At 36.1% G+C, this 17,507-nt stretch overlaps 1 protein-coding gene across 3 annotated transcripts in view; it reads left to right on the top strand.

Moving 5' to 3' along the window:
- CERT1 (ceramide transporter 1) overlaps positions 1 to 17,507 on the top strand; it is a 110,050-nt gene that overhangs the window by 17,481 nt on the left and 75,062 nt on the right. The gene's annotated exons all lie outside the window — the stretch shown is intronic.

The raw sequence follows: 17,507 nt of genomic DNA on the forward strand, positions 1-17,507 counted from the left end.
CCCAGAGTCCTGGGATCTAGCCCCGCATCCACATTGGGCTCTCTGCTCAGTGGGGAACCTGCTTCCCCCTCTCTTTGCCGGCCTCTCTGCCTACTTGTGATCTCTCTCTCTGCCAAATAAATAAATAAAATTTTTTAAAAAAAGGAAGTATTAAATAAGAAAGAGGGAGATATGGGAGAGAACATTGTTCTCAAAGCGTGATCTCCAGGCCATTAGCATTAAAATCAGCTGTGAACTTGACAAATGCAAATTCTCGGGCCCAGTTTCAGACCTAATGAATCAAAAACTACCACTATGAGCTTCAGCATTCTGTCTTTAGGTGATTCTGGTGCATGCTGAAGTTTTTTGCTCTTCTAAAGTAAGAAAAGTAGCTATGCTCAGGAATGGATTTCTCATTCTCTTAACTGCTTATTCCCTGAACTTTGATATTTGATCTGACATTTAAATGAACGGAGTCCTTACACTTAAAGGCAGAGGAATTAGTTGTGCTGTTGGTGCTAGCAATCTGAATTGACAGTGGATATTAAAGGTTCAGATTTTGGTAAACTGTTAAGTCAAGTGATTGTCTTCAGAAGTGGAGTAGTTAAGAGTCGAACAGATGAACATCTGCTATATCAACCTTACTGCTCGTCTAATTGGCATCTTGACATTCTCTGCTAACAATATTCATTGGATTTTCCACTATCTAGAATGTCTTTTCCCTCCTCCACTATCAAAACCCTGTCTTTTCTCTGGGTCTAAACCACGCCACAACTTTTCTTTTTTTTTTTTTTTTTTTTTTTAAAGATTTTATTTATTTATTTGATAGACAGAGATCACAAGTAGGCAGAGAAGCAGGCAAAGAGAGAGGGAGGAAGCAGGCTCCCTGCTGAGCAGAGAGCCCGATGCGGGGCTCGATCCCAGGACCCTGGGATCATGACCTGAGCCGAAGGCAGAGGCTTAACCCACTGAGCCACCCAGGCGCCCACGCCACAACTTTTCAACAAACCATTCCCCATCTTTTTGTCTTAACTATAAGATTCTTAAAAAAGAAGCATGGACTAAGCTACTGTTACATGCTAAATAAGCACTGTGCTAGGTATTTTACATGTTACCTCCTTTAGTCATCCTAATAATCTCTTAATAACCTAACTCAATATTAACATTTTCATGTATGTGCTTTTCTCTTGGTTTTGTGCCTTTGATTTTTATTTCAAGAGGAATGGTAATTACCCACTTCTATTTCTTGTTTAAAGTATTTCCCTTACCCCAGTGGTTCCCAGCTTCAGTGTGCATCTAGAAGGCTTATTAAAACAGATTCCTGTTACATTTGCAAGTTCTATGTAAAAGTGAAACTTTTTTGAAAGACATGAATATTTTCAGGTCATTAAATTGTTTTTGCTATTTAGAAGACTTGGAAATAATCAGTTTTAAAAGCTAAATTAAGGACATTAAAATATGCCTTGATCATGCGATAATCATAATTACTTAAGTTTTAGCGAAGTTTTGTAACATTTCAGTAATGTTATATTACACAAATGCATATTCATGGCTCTGCCATCACATAATTTGAATGAAAGTCCCTTATTGGGTTGTGATTCTGAGTGCCTAGCACAGTGCCTTCATAAAAGCCTGTCAGTTGAACCATAGCAAACCCTTTTTTTTAAGTTTTATTTATCTTATAGAGAGAGGGAGGGAGAGTGAGGGAAAGAATCTTAAGCAAAGTAAATGCTGAGCACAGAGCCTGACACAGAGCTGGATCCCACAACCCTGAGATCACAACCTGAGCTGAAACCAAGAGTAGGACATTTAACTGACTGCACTACCCAGGTGCCCCTATATAGCAAAATCTTTGTATTTCTGATGTGGGTTTGATTTTCAGAAATCACCAGAAATTACTTAGGATCACTGAACCAGATAATTGAAGTTTAATAAAGTTTTTTGGGCCAAAATATATTTTAGGCCAAGTATAGCATATAGAAGATACTTATTTATGTTAATTTGTTTACTAAAAGTTCTTTCTTTTAGTCTGAAATATTGGTTTTATTATAATAGAAAATGTGCTTAGATGCAGAAGTTTGCTTTTTATGATTTTTGGGACAGGTAGTTGATCCTTTTTGTAATGGCAAATCATTACCACTAAAATTCCATTATAACAATTCCACAAGAGATCATGGGAGAAGATTACAACTGTATTTTCACTAACTTTTAACTGACATTTCACATTTTATTAGTGTAAAGAAAAATTATAGTAATTCTGTCAGTATCTGTGACGTTTTCACCAACAGAAATTACAGGTCCTGTCCCATAACATTATTGGCACGTTGTAGATATCTCAAAATAACACTAACTGATACTAGATACTAGATACTAGATACTAGATACTATAACTGCTACTAGATACTACTAGATACTAATTTGTTAGTATAAACTAACACACATATATATTAGCATATCTTAACTTAAATTTTTAAAATTATAAATTCTATGTATTTGGTTTCTTTTAGAATCATATGTATTTTGCTGTATACTTTTGAAAACATTGTTCAGAGGATTCTGCAAATTTCACCAGATTTGCCCAAGAGTGCTTGAACCCTTCCATTACACAGGGCTGCACAGAACACTTTTGTGGCATTAGAATTTTGTCTTGAGTCTATTTATTGATGTCTTCAAGTAACTTAAGATGAAAGAATTAATATCTAAATTTCTAAAGTGAAGTGTGAAGTATTTCAGGCCCAGTGAAATAAAGAAAATGCATTATATTATCCTTTCTCTGCTTCAGGCTCTCTTGGGTTATAAGGTTTTGCATGATCTGCCTTCTTCTTAAACTTCATTTCTTGCCAGACTCCCTCCTCTCATGGTGTCATCTCCAGTCATGCTATACTTTCAGGGTTTTATCTAGGCGTGTTATTTCCTGCCACACATCTTTATATGTGCTTTTCTTGCTGTTTAGAATGTTCTTTCTTTCTTCCTTTGTTCATTCCATTTCATCCTTCTCTTGGCTCCGATACTACTTCCTTGGAAACCTTCCCTGGCCTTTCTGATTAGATTACTTCCTTTATTATAGGCTTTCTTATATATTACAGGCTTGATATATTATATATAAATAAATATATAATATATATTATATAATAATATAATATATTTATATTATTATAATATATAATATATATTACATATATATTTATATATAATATATTATATATATTTATATATAATATATCTAGCCTATATATTATATATATCTATATATAATATATCATATATTATAGGCTTTTCTTATTCTTATTCTTATGTGATACACCTTTCTTGTTGTGTTATGGCTTGTTACAGTTTAAGTTTACATTTCTTGTGTGATGATTTGGTTGATGTGAGCTCCACAAAGTTAAGGACCTATTCATTCTTAGCATTGTATCCTCAGTGCCTCAGATCATGCTTGGTAAATCATAGGTGCTCATAAATATTTCATTGGTTGGCTGGTTACATGGATAAATAAATGAATGAATGAAAGCTTTAAATCATGGTTGTCCAATAGAAATATGTGAGTCACAAATACAAGTCACATATGTAATTGAAAATTTTCTAGTAGCCACATCAAAAAGAAAAATGAGATTGATTTATTATATTTTATTTAACTTAATATATCCAAAATATTGTCATTCTAATATACAGTTGTAAGAAATTATTACTGGGGCACCTGGGTGGCTCACTCAAGTGTCTGACTCTTGATCTCAGCTCAGATCTTGATTTCGGGGTTGTGAGTTCAAGCCTCATGTTGGGCTCTATGCTGGGCATGGAGCCTACTTAAAAAAAAAAAAAAAAGAAATTAGTATTAAGATATTTTACAGGGGCTCCTAGGTGGCTCAGTGGGTTAAGCCTCTGCCTTCTGCTCAGGTCATGATCTCAGGGTCCTGGGATCGAGCCCCGCATCGGGCTCTCTGCTCAGCAGGGAGCCTGCTTCCCCCTGTCTCTCTCTCTCTGCCTCTCTGCCTACTTGTGATCTCTGTCTGTCAAATAAATAAATAAAATCTTAAAAAAAAAAAAGATATTTTACATTCTTTGTTTTCTACCAAGTCTTCAAAATCCAGTGTGTATTCTACACTTACAGGTCATTTTAGTTCAAACTAGCCACACATGACGAATGACTACTATATTGGACAGCACAGGTTTAGATGTCAAAGCATTTTGAAAATAAAGAAATTCAGGGCTGCCTGCATCATGGTCCAGCCTTTACCTCAGGGTAAATATTAAAAGCAGAGTTTTGTTTATTCAGTAATTCCCAAAATCGAGGTAAAAATAAGAGACAAAATACCCAGAGGGTACATCAAGTCAATATGTTAGATGAAAAAAATTGAAACAGAATACTGAATATTTGTAATTTGCCTTCCTATATATTTCCCTTAATATTTGCATGTTAGGTTTATAAACAGAAAAGGAAAACAAGTTCTTGAGAAAAATGTTATGCAATTGGGGACAGTGAAATTATGCAAACTAACCTTGTCTGGGAATCTTTTCTTAGGTTCTGCTCTCTTAAAGTAGGTAACATTTTTATTAAGTGACTCTTGTTATTTCAGCATATTATATTGTTGGGTGAGTCTGGGAAGGTTTCTCTAGGAAAGTATTACTGTATTTTAATGAATCTGAGCACCAACTTCATTTATATATCACATTGCTAGTTCTTGTTTATACCATTTGTAAGACACATCCTTATTCAAAGATGTAAAATTTGTGTGTTTAGTGGGGTGTTTTATAATGGGTGAAATGAGGTGTTTGAGTAGAAATCTCAAAGAGGGTGCGCCTGGGTGGCTCATTTGATTAAGTGTCTGCCTTCTGCTTGGGTCATGGTTCCAGGGTCCTGGGATCAAGCCCCGCATCAGACTCCCTGCTCAGCGGGGAGCCTGCTTCTCTCTCTCCCTCTGCCTCAGCTAGCTCCGCCTGTTTGTGCTCTCTATCTCTCTGTCAAATAAATAAATAAAATCTTTAAAAAAAAAAAAGAAAAAAGGAAAATTAACGTGGTAAGAGGTGACTTGTTAAGAAAGAACAGCGGTTGTTAAGTTCCTCCGGGGCTAGTTGAAATAACTATAAGGAGGCCTGTCTGGCTGGAGGCCTGTATGGTTTATAGAGCAAGGGGAAAGTAGTAGGAAAAGTAGGCACAGAGGTGGTGCTCCTGGTTGAACAGAGCCTTGTGGATCATTGTAAGGACTTTGAAGTTTTATGCTGAGTGATAAGGGAAATTTTTGGGAGCTTAACCAGTAGAGTGATTTAATCCTAGTAACAGAATCACTTTTGACTGCTTTGTTAAGAATAGATTGTAGGAGGCAAGGATAGAAGCAGGGAGCCAAATTAGGTAGCCCCTCGGTGGCAGTGCAAATAATCCAGAGGAGAGAGAGCAGTAGTTTGGATCGGAGTAGTGTTGGTGGAGATTATGAGAAATGATTGGATTCTAGATTCATTTGGAATGTATAGCTGACAAGGTTTATGGATTTGCTGATTGGATTCTAGATTCATTTGGAATGTATAGCTGACAAGGTTTACGGATTTGTTGATGGATGCCTCATATGATGTGAGAAAAATGAAAGGTCAGATGATTTCAGATCTAAGCAGCTGGTAGTTAACCATTTACGGAAATGTTGAAGCCTACAAGAGAAGTTTGGTGGAGCAAATCAGATGACTATATTTGGATGTGTTGAGATTCCTCTTAATCATTCAGGAGAAGATAGAGAAGAGGCAATTAGGTAAAAGTTTGGAGGTTGGAGAAAGAGGCCTGGTTGAAATGATAAATTGTATATCTTTGTGTACACATGAATGTTCTTGTGTCACATGGTATGTGTCTGTGTAACTTTATTTTTTAATCCTCGAGTCATTGACTCTTTCTTCAGAATTCCTTTTTTTCTCCTGTGTGCTTAATCTTTTATTTTAATATTAGTGATTTTGTCAACTGTTTGTTTGCATTTTCTCCCTTTAACAATGGGATATAAAGAGAGATTAAGCAGCTGGCTTTCAGGGGACTCTTGCTCTTGTCTTTTTATAAATCATTTTTAACTTTTTATTTTGGAATAACTTTATACAACAAGTTGTTAAGCGTAATGTGGTAACTTCTGTGAACACCTAGAGTCAGCAATATTTTAACATTTCTTTTATCATTCTCTCTAGACACACATGCACACGTGCCTTACATTTTCCCCTGCGTAAGTTCCATATATCATACTTGTTTTACTCTTAATACTTCAGTATATAAATTCCAAGGGCAAAGATACTCTGTTAGTAGGTATAACCATAATATAGCTGGCAAATTCAGGAAATTTCATATAGTAATACCTTTTTCTAATTTAGAGTCTGTATTCCAGTTTCATCCAATGTTCCAACAGTGTCCTGTATAGTATATTTTTCCCCTTCAGTACAAAATTTCGTCTAGAGCATGTATTGTATTTAGTTGTCATGTCTCTTTAGTTTCTTTTAATCTAGAACAATTAGTTATTTAACCTTTCTTTGTCTAGTGTAACATTGCTATTTTTGAAAACTACAGGCAAATATTTTCTATAATGTTCTTCATTTGGAGTTTGATGTTTCTTTGTGATTTGATTCAGGTTATGCATCCTTGGCAGAATACACTAAAATGATGTGATGTCCTTCTCAGGATATCACATCAGAGACACAGATGTCTCTGCTCTTCTTTCCTTGCAACCCCTAGTCTATCAGGGTTTTGTTTTGCTTTGTTTTTTTGTAATGTAAATGTTACAGTTAAGATTTGGAGGGTCGGGAGGAGAACAAGGTTCTACAACTTAAAAGGAAGGTTGGAAGAAAACATTGCGTTAAGTTTGGTGTGCTACTTGCCACTAAAAATCTTCCAACTAATTCTCCTTATTTTGATTCTCTGCTGAAACTTTCAGATTATCGTATGATATTTCTGGATGGATTTCTTTAAAGGAATGCATTTACCAGAAAATTGAAATGTCTGCTTACCAGAGCATTTATTCCTCCCTGTAAATTATATGATATGTTCACTGGTACATGCTTCAATGTCTTGGGGTGCTGACAGGATCTAGTTTCTACATTTGTATAGCACTGTTTTCATTCCCTAGACTGGGGGGACTTTTCCCAAGGTCACACCATCTATGTTAGATTCTGAATATAGCCAGTTAGCTTCCTTTAATGCCTCTGTCATCAGCCTGCACAAGTGATGATTATTACATATAGTCCACTTTGAACATTTTGTTGAATAATTTTTTGTTTAAAATAAAACTTTTAATTTTGAAATAACTGTACTTTCACAGAAATTTGCAAAAATCGAGTGCAGTGGTTTTGTTCATCCTTCATCCGGTTTCTGTGCCTGGTAAAATCTTACATAGCTGTAGTACAATTCAAAACCTGGAAGGTGATATTGGGACAACCCACAGACCTTACTCACATTTTACCAGTTTTATATATACTCATTTGTGTGTGTGTACATGTGCATGCATGTGTGTGTGTGTAGTTTTATGCAATTTTATAACTTGTAACCGTTACAATAAAATACAAAACTGTTTCATCAGCACAAAGAACCCTCATTCTACCCCTTTATAGCCACTGCTATCTCTCTTCTTACCCTCCAGCCTACTATCTCATCCCTAACCCCTGCAACCACTAATCTTTTTTATCATTTCTATAATTTTTTCATTTTGAAAATTTTATATAAATGGAATCATTCAGTGTTACCTTTTGAGATTGGCTTTTTTCCTCAGCATGATTTCCTTAAGATCCCCTAAGCTATTGAGTATATTGATAATGTGTTCCTTTTTATTGAGCAGTAGTATATGTATCACAGTTTGTGTACCATTTACCAGTTGAAGAACATTTGGGTTGCCTCCATTTGGGGTCTGTTACAAATAAAGCTGTTACGAACACTGGTGTGCATGTTCTTGTGTGGATGGTAGTTTTCTGAATTTCAGTCTCCACATTCGATAAATAAATGTTTTTTCAGTGCAAGTCACTGTCCTAGGGCCTGAATTATACTGGTGTGCCAAACAGGGCCTCTGTTGTTCAGTCTTTAATCCCATGTGGTTGTATAGATACATACTAAAGTGCTCTTAAGGCAACAGGCATGATTAGGATCACACTGTACATGTGCTTTTGTAACCTCTTTATTTTCTTCCCACATATTAAGATGTCAAATTTCCAACCTTTGGAAATACTGCTTTTGAATGAATATCTAATACTCTGTTATGAAATGAACATTTGCTGGTTTTGGACTGCTTATTCCATCATCCGGAGGTCCACTCATGGAACCAGAAATCACTGCACGTAGTTCAGCCGAAAGTGTTCAGAACTCAACAAAAGAAAAACATTGTGGGTAGTGTGTAGGTTTTAACTGCAGAGACGAGCTTTTACAAATCCTAGGGCTGAAGGAACGAAGGGATAAAGTTGGGGTTATGAGAACCTATATGTTGGAGAGAGTCCTGCAGAGTTGGGAGTTGGATCTCTGAAGAGAGTGGGTTGCCCACCGGTGCTGGTAGCAGTATCACAGGAGCCTTTTGGAATTGAGGTTTAAACCTCTGAGTTGAAAGGACTGCCTCATTAGTGAGCACTTCACAAAGCTGAGGCTCAGACAGTTGGAGAGGGGCTATCTCTCTTAAGCTTTGGCTGTCTCAGAAGCTTAGAGGAAATGCACTATGCAACTGAGTCTCAGATATCTAGAAAGAAAATTATACCTAGTATAGTTGGTGCTAATATCTAGTAGTTTGAAGGGGAATGTTGTAGAGCTCTACTTCACATATCTAATAAGTGGCCCTTGCACAGTTGATGCTAGTACGTCAGAGGTGGTGAGGTGAGTCTGGTTCAAGGAGTTCTGAAAGAGGCTAGGGACTGGAACTGATTGCCCCTGCCAGGATGAAGGACCTTTGCTGGAGAGGTGTTGATGGAAACAGTAAGGGATCAAAAACACAAGTTTTTTTTCTACCTTCTTCCTGACTTCCAGTCCCCTTCTAGCATGTTGTCCCTATTGACAGAACCTAATAGAGGAGGCTAATAGTCGCAATAGCATAAAATAGTATAAGAGCTTGGATTTAAGAGAGACAATGTGATAAGTGGCATGCTCATTATCAAATGAGCTTTTAAAGAATTCCTTATTATGGGTCTGAGTAGAAGGTCTTCCAGATGAATCTGCAAAAGCCAAGTTCTCATTTTCTCCTCTCACCCTAGCATCCCTCCAGCCCATTAACTCCATTTAATCAGTCTATGGGCATATGAATTAGGCCTAGATAATCAGACTGCCGTTATGCTACTCTCCCCCACATCTAGTGCCCCTTATCACCCCCAGCCTTACCTTGATTGTGAATCAGGATCATAAAAGCAGATAGGGAATTTTTCTCAAGATAATGTTGGCAACTGCAGCATCTAGTTTCTAGTAGCAGCAGTTCCAGTAATGGCTTCCAAGGTTCAGAAGAGGAAGAGGCTCTGTCCTTACAGTGACACTTACTCTGACACTAGTCTCAGAGTTCCCTTACTTAGTCTCCCCTGGCTCCTTTCCATTTTTTTTTATCTCATTTATTTATATTTCTTAGCAATATGTGCTGCCTGATACCTTCAAAATAAACCCCAGTGAGCAAGAATCAGTTTCTCTTGTAATTTAGAGCACTGTTTGATATACTTTATGCAGATCTGATCGTTTATTTAATTACTTGATTAATTGAATTGGTTGAACAAAGAAATTTTAATATTTTTTGTTTATTTTTTTAAAAAAGTTAGACGTTTGGCTTCAATCATTTCAAGTCTTTGACTTCCATGATCTCTGGACAGGATATTTGGTAATGAGTAGAATAAGGATGAAATTTCCATTGTGGTGGTACTGGGTGGCTAAAACTTTAACAGAAAAACCAGACAGGCATCTTTCTGACCGATAGAACGTGAGAAGGGTTCTGATACAAGCTGATAGAAAATGAGGAGGGAATCCACAAAGGAGAAGCCAAAGAAGGGGAACTCAAAATTATGTAAAAACTCTACCCAAATCTCTGGTTGACTTCTGAACCATCTATGTGTGAGGCAGATGGAAAGTAGTCTGAAATGTGATCCGGAATGACTGCTGCCATGGCAGAGATGTGGGGGAGCGAAAACTCCTTTAAAGAACACCTGCCTTTTTTTTTTTTTTTTTTTTTTTTTTTGAGCTGTAGGTACCAGAAGAAGGAATGCAATTAGTGAGGAGATAATCCAGAAAAAAGGAGCTAGAGAAAGGGAAGCCCAGATTCTGAATATAAAACTCTGCCCAAGTTTGTACCTGACCCCTCGTTTGTGTGTGTTGCAGGCCAGAGTGGAAGTACTCTGAACTGAGGTCCTCGCTGCTGTGCGTTAAACACATGACAGAAGTAGCAGTTTGGGTCTGAGCATGTTAATTGCCTGCTGAAATAAAAACAGTATTTTTCAGAACAATATAACAGAATCCAGAGTTCACAGCCTAACATTCACAATGTTCAGGGTCACCTCAGAATTACTCAACATACAAAGAGCCAAGAAATAATAACCCATTCTCAAGGGAAAAGAGACAAAAAATAAAATGCGAAATTCAAGATGAACAAGATGTTAGAATTATCTGACAATGATTTTAAAGAAGCTTTTATAATTATGTGAGGTAAAATAAAATAGTCTTGTAATGAATGAAAAGGTGGCCATTTCAGCAAAGAAAAAGAAAATATATAAAAAGAACCAGTGGGAATTTGAGAGCTGCAAAGAATGATACCTGAAATGAAACTTCATTCTCTGGGATTTATAGTAGATAAAGATGACAGAAAATAATCAGGATCTTGAATATAGATCAAAAGAAGTCATTCTTTTTTTTTTTTTTTAAGATTTTATTTATTATTTATTTGACAGACAGAGACCACAAGTAGGCGGAGAGGCAGGCAGAGAGAGAGGAAGGGAGGAAGAAAGGCTGGCCGCCGAGCAGAGAGCCCTACGCAGGGCTTGATCCCAGGACCGTGGGATCACGACCCAAGCCAAAGGCAGAGGCCTCAACCCACTGAGCCACCCAGGTGCCCCAAAAGAAGTCATTCTTAAACCAATTTTGTTTTGTTTTGTTTTTTATTTACTTATTTACTTTTAAAGATTTTATTTATTTGGCAGACAGAGACCACAAGTAGGCAGAGAGGCAGGCAGAGAGAGAGGTGGAAGCAGGCTTCCTGCCAGAGAGCCTGATGCTGGGCTCGATCCCAGGACTCTGGGATCACGACCTGAGCCAAAGGCAGAGGCTTTAACCCACTGAGCCACCCAGGCACCCTTGTTTTTGTTTTAAATGAGCAGAATTAAATGAGTTTTTAGGAGTCTTGAGAGGAAAGAAAAGAATGTGAAAAAAAATTTTGAGGAAATTATAGTAAACTTTCAAAATTTGGTGAGGAATATAAATTTATAAATTCAAGAAGCTCAACAAACAACAGGACAAATAGAAAACACAGAGTCAAACTGCTGAAAACTTAAGATAAAAAAAATCTTGGACATAGCTAGAGAAAATGACACACAAATGGGGAGATTGAAACTACTGTACACTTCTCAGGTCATGGAATGAAGGAAAAAAAAATATCATTCCAAAGTTCTGTATTCAGTGAAGATATTCTTCAAAAAATGAAGTGAAATAAAAGATATTTTTAGATAAAGGAAAACTAAGAACCTATGGGCAGACCTATACTACAAGAATACTAACGGAACTTTTTCAGGCTGAAGAGTCGTATCCCGAGAGGCAAACTGAGATCTTTAGGAACTAATGAAGAGTATCAAAAAAAGTTAATATATATTGGTAATTATAGGTTTATTTTTTCTCTTTTAATGCTTTTAAGGTACAGAAAATTTGCATAAGCCAAGGTCTAAAAAACTGAAGTTGCTAATAACCTCCTCCACCAAGAAAGAATGCCCACATGACTTCACTGGTGTGTTCTTTAATACATTCAAAGAAATAGTCCCAATATCATGCAAAATCTTTCCGACACTTGTTATGTTGCTAGCATAACCATGAAACCTAAACCTAATAAAGATATCACAAGAAAATTACAGCTCTATGGTGGACATAAATACCATATTCCTTTACAAAATACTAGCAAATCAATAGTATATAAAAAGGTTTATGTATCACTTCTCAGCTTTTTGGCTAAGATAATGTTAGTATCTGTTCTTACCATTTTAATACCTGATACATCCTCTGTTTGAGTACAATATAGTAAATGGATTTTTGGAACATAGAGATGGAAAAGGAGCTTTCTCCATATCCACTTCACGCATCAACCTTGTATTGTAGTATCTCCAGGAATGGTGCACCTCCTCAGGATTAAAAAAAAAAAAAAAAAGGATTATATGTCATGACCAAATGGACTGTATCTCAGGAATTCAGGGTTAATTTAATCTTTTAAATCAATCATGGTAATTTGCCATTTTCACAAATTAAAGACAAAAATTTATAGCAAATTTCAGTAGATGCAGAGCAAAAAAAAAAAGCTTTTGACAAAATCGAAAATTTATTTAAATTGAAAAAAAAAACTGTAGGGAGCTAGAAGTAGAAAGGAAAATCAGCCTGATGGAGGACATCTATAAAAACACATATTTTAACCTCATACTTAATGAAATATTCTATGCTTATCTCCTAAGATTAATGTCAGGACAAGGATGTCTGTCCTTACCACTTCAGCATTAACCTTGTTTTGAACATCCTACTCATTTCAGTATGGCAAGAAAAAAAGATATAAAAAGGCGTAAAGATCAGAAAGGCAGAAGGAAAACTATTTGCAGATGGCATCAATGTTTTATAGATTCTTTAGGTGGATTATTTAAACAGTTGGTAAAACTACTAAGTGAATTTTGCACAATCATGGAATATAAGGTTAATAAATAATTATGAGATGTATTATATCCTATAAGCTGTGAAATTTTAAAAAATTCCATGTTCAGTAACATAAAAAACACAGTCTGTCATTGTGCATTGTACCTGTACAATAGAAACTAAATGAGATTGCAGAGGTAAAGAAGACATGAATAACTGAAGAAACGTCCATGGATTGAAAGGATCAATATCGTTAAGAGATCACACCGTCCCATATTAACCTGTAGAAAATCTATGGAGTTAATACAACCTGGTACTAAATGTGTCTGGAAAGATATATGTAAATGCAAAACTACCTAGATTAACCAAAGCAATTTTTTAAAGGGTAGTAAAGTTTGAGGATTTAACAGTACATGATTTCAAGACTGTTAGGCAGCAGTAACTTAGCATTTTTGGAGTAAGAATAGACATTCTTTTTTAAAGCTTTATTTTTATGTAATCTCTATACCCATTGTGGGGCTTGAACTTACAACCCCACAGATCAAGAGTTGCATACTTTACTGACTGAGCCAGCCAGGTGCCCCAAGAATAGACATTTAGATCAGTTGAAGAGAATAGAGTCCAAAAGTAAGCCTAAACAAGGATGTGGAGTAGTTGGATTTCAGTAGACTGCTGTACAACTATTTTTGGGAATTCCTGAAATGTATACCTACTTTGTGAGTTAGGCATTCCACTCCCAGGTCAGAAGTGAAAATATATATTCATATAAAGACATGAATTTTTACAACAAATATTTCTAAGATAAAAAAGTGGAAAAAATTTTCATCGACAGGTAAATAAGCAAAATATGTTATTTTTATTGAATTCTACTCAGCAATAAGAATTACTGGTAAGACACAACAAAATGAATATCTATACATATATATACATATGTATAGTTATATATATAGTTAGGCTGAGTAAAACCACTGAGGCACAAAATAGTACATACTGATTTCATATACATAAATTTATTTAAAAATGCAAACTAATAAGTAGCAGATGAAAGCAGAACTGTGGTTTCTGGAAGGTGTTGTCGGAGGGATGTTACATAGAGAGGATGAAGAATCTTTAGGAGTCATATAAAATGAAAACCTTTCCATCTTGATTGTGGCAGTGATTAAAATGGATAAAGTTTACTGTACATTAATGATAAAAGTTCATTAAAAATTTGGTTGACTCTGAATTTCTAACTCTTCTTACATTCATTCTGTCCACTGAGTTTAACCTTTTAGATAGTCTTTTCATTCTACTCTTGCCTCCATCAGAGAAATCTCTTCTAAAGCACGCTGTCATACTTTTCTAATGTAGACTTTTGCATCTTCTCCGTAACTCTGCCTCTGCCATTTTCCTTGTTGTCTTCCTGGGAATCTTTTTGCTGCTGGTTTTCCTGGATCTGAAATGCTTCTTAATTCTCTTGGTTACTCTCTTATTTTGGTGATACATATCTACCAGATTTGAAAAGTATTTTTATTTATCTTCATGGTTTAGAGCTATCAGACTGATTAAGTGCCCTGGGTGTAAAATCCTGAAATACTATTACTATATGCCTTTTTTCTTGGACTACTTAATTTTCTTATAGAAGTTTCTTCATACAGGTGGAAGGGGAGAGAAGGAACAAGTGTGGGTGCTGGCTTTCTGGGAGTCAAGTAGGGGAAAGAAATGAATATGAATACTTCCTTATATGAATACTTCCATATCTGGTTTTTTTTTTTTTTTCCTTTCTCCACATCCACTGCCGTGTAGGATTGTCCCTGCTTCTTAAACCTGCCTGATACCATCTCTGTGAGAGGTAAGGGTGGGGCCTCTAATATTGCACAGTGGTAGAGTGGTAGGTGAGTAGTCACCAGTGCTTGGGATTACTGAGGTTTAACTGCATCTTTTAAAGACTCTTGATCGATTCTGTTTTCAGCTATACCGTTGCCTTTACATTTATGACCACCTGATGCCTCTAGTTCCCTTGCTTTTCCATCATTGCATACAGATTGGCTTGATTTCTTTCTTCTTGTAGATGTTTAATTTTCAGCTTTCTCCAGCCTGCTAACTCAGTTACCACATTCCACTTTCAAATCTTATCGAGAGATGCCTGGGTATCTGTTGGTTAAGCATCTGACCTCAACTCAGGTTATGATCTCATGGTTCTGGGATGGAGCCCAGCATTGGTTCCCAGCTCAGTGGGAGTCTGCTTGTCTCTCTCCCCCTCTCTCTGCCCTTCCTCCCACTTGTGTGTATGCATTCTCTCTCTCAAATAAAGAAATACAATCATAAATAAATAATGTCAGAAATTTTTCTTTGTGGATTTATCCCTTTTTTTCCTATAAAGTTATTTTGATACATAGTGGAAGCTTTGGACTGAATGTTTGTGTCCTCCCCAAATTCATATGTTGAAGCTTTAATTTCTCATTGTGATAGCCTTGGGAGGTAATTGGATTTAGATAAGATCATGAGAGTGAAGCCCACATGATGAAATTGGCACCCTTCTGAAGGGATGAGATCAGAGAGCTCTCTCTCTTTTATGGGAGGACACAGCTAGAAGGCCGCCATCTGCAAACCAGGAAGAGGGCCCTTACGAACACTCCACGCTGACACAGTGATCTGGACTTGAAGTCTCTAGAACTGTGAGAACAGTTCACACATGTTGTGAGCTTGGTTGTCTAGACTTCAGTATTTTCTGAAACACATCCTCTTAAGTCTGTCATTTTCTTTGCCCTGTAGACTTAGCTTGCATCGATTTTACACATTTTGGGAACTCAAGGCTTCTGTGTTTACAGACTCTCTCTCACCTGACAATTGGTGCGTTTCTCTTTATGCCACCAACCTGTCAGATTGTTGATGGTAGAACTGGCTACCTTCTTTTGTACATTTTCTGTCATCCACCATCTCTGTGTATAGGTATGGAGATACTGCATATCATAGTAATGGGTGACATTCAGCTGAAGTTTTCAAATCCGTTAATTCTAGACTATCATTCTATTTCTGTGCAACTCTACCAAAAACTTGACATTTTCAACATTTCTAAACTTTGAAACAGGGAGAAGAGATCATAATTGGTATACTTGGTAGATATATAAATTTGGCAAATTGTACATACTGATTTTAGATTTTATTAATTCACACATATCCAGAGGAAGCCTAGTGGTGGGTTTCTGCTTTCACGAATATTTTATTTTATTTTAAAGATTTTATTTATTTGACAGAGAGAGAGCACAAGCAGCGGGAGACACAGAGGGAGAGGGAGAAGCAGGCTCCCTGCAGAGCAGGGGAAGCCCGGTATGGGACTTGATCCTAGGACTCCAGGATCATGACCTGAGCCAAAGGCAGTGGCTTAACCAACTGAGCCACCCAGGTGCCCTTCAGGAATATTTTAAATGTAGCACTGTAATCACTGGAAGATTGTGAGGGGGCTTTGAAGATGTCAAACAGGAAGAAGTATTTGCTGGAAAAAGTAGTAAATTTTGAACTACCATGTATTTTATTTTCTAAAGCTTTATTTAGGTTACTGAACAATAACATAAACTATAAAGTATTTTTAGGAATGATAGCTAGAAATATAATGAGAATGATTATGAAGTGAAAGTTTAAAAACTTCTGGGCTACTTAGAACAGTAGACTGGTCAGTTAAATTATTTACTTGGTTCTTCAGATATTATATGTTCCATGCTTCCTTCAAGGAACTTCTTTCAAGTAACTGGATCCCATTCTTAAGACTTGACTATTTGGCATTTCATTAAATTTATAGTCATTATTGTATTCATGAGTGTTTAAATGTTGTCTGTTATGTGTTTCTATATTCATAATTACTGAAGCAGAGTATGCATTCTTGTTTTCTCCTTTTTCTTCTTTCTGTTATATTCTACCTCCCACCGTAGTCTGAACTAGGATGTTGAGTGCACTGTGATTCAGAAAATGCCTAAATTACATCCTTTAGCCAGTCAGAGCCATGGTTTGTTGTTTTAATCTTAAAAGAGAAACTAATTTGTAGTAGAAAAAACATTGTGGAGTTACAATGTTTTTGCTAAACAGATAAGGAGATAAAAGATTGATGCTTTTAAAAGGAGGAAAGAATACAGAATAAATCTTGGAAATGCAATATGTAGATTCAATTCATCAAATAAGTTTATTACTACATTGGCCAGAGAGGACTTTCTCCCCTCTAAGAATAAGATTATTTACAGAAGAAATTGATTGACTTTCTGTACTCTGTCTGGTAGAAGAGGTGGTATATGTGATGTGATCCTGTCATATTTGAATTAATTTACTGAACAAAAATCAAGGATAGAAAATACTCATTTTATATATTCTTACGAAGAATGTAAAAGACTGAACCAAATAATTGATATTTTCACTAGATGTTTACTTTTTGATGTAGGCAGTTTCTTCTAGCTAACATAGATCTGAGGTAATGTTTATTTTATTTTTGCTTTTCATTGGAAACCCTGCTGGCTGTTATTATCAAAGACATTGAAAGAAGTTAATTTGAGATACTTTGAAGGAAATGTCAACATTATTTTGTGATACAATATTTTGTGATAAATATTTTATCACATTTAATTAAATGCAACTATTCATGAGGAGAATATACTTTTGAATAATGGAGGCAGGGAAAAAAGTAAATGCCTTCCCTAAAACTTATTTTGATGGGGGTTTTTTGTGCTTATGGGGACTTTCCTACTAGTTAAGCTAACTCAAAGCATTTGATGAAAATATTAGAGCTGTT

This window comes from Martes martes (assembly GCF_963455335.1).
Source record: "Martes martes genome assembly, chromosome: 5".
NCBI classification, from domain to species: domain Eukaryota; kingdom Metazoa; phylum Chordata; class Mammalia; order Carnivora; family Mustelidae; genus Martes; species Martes martes.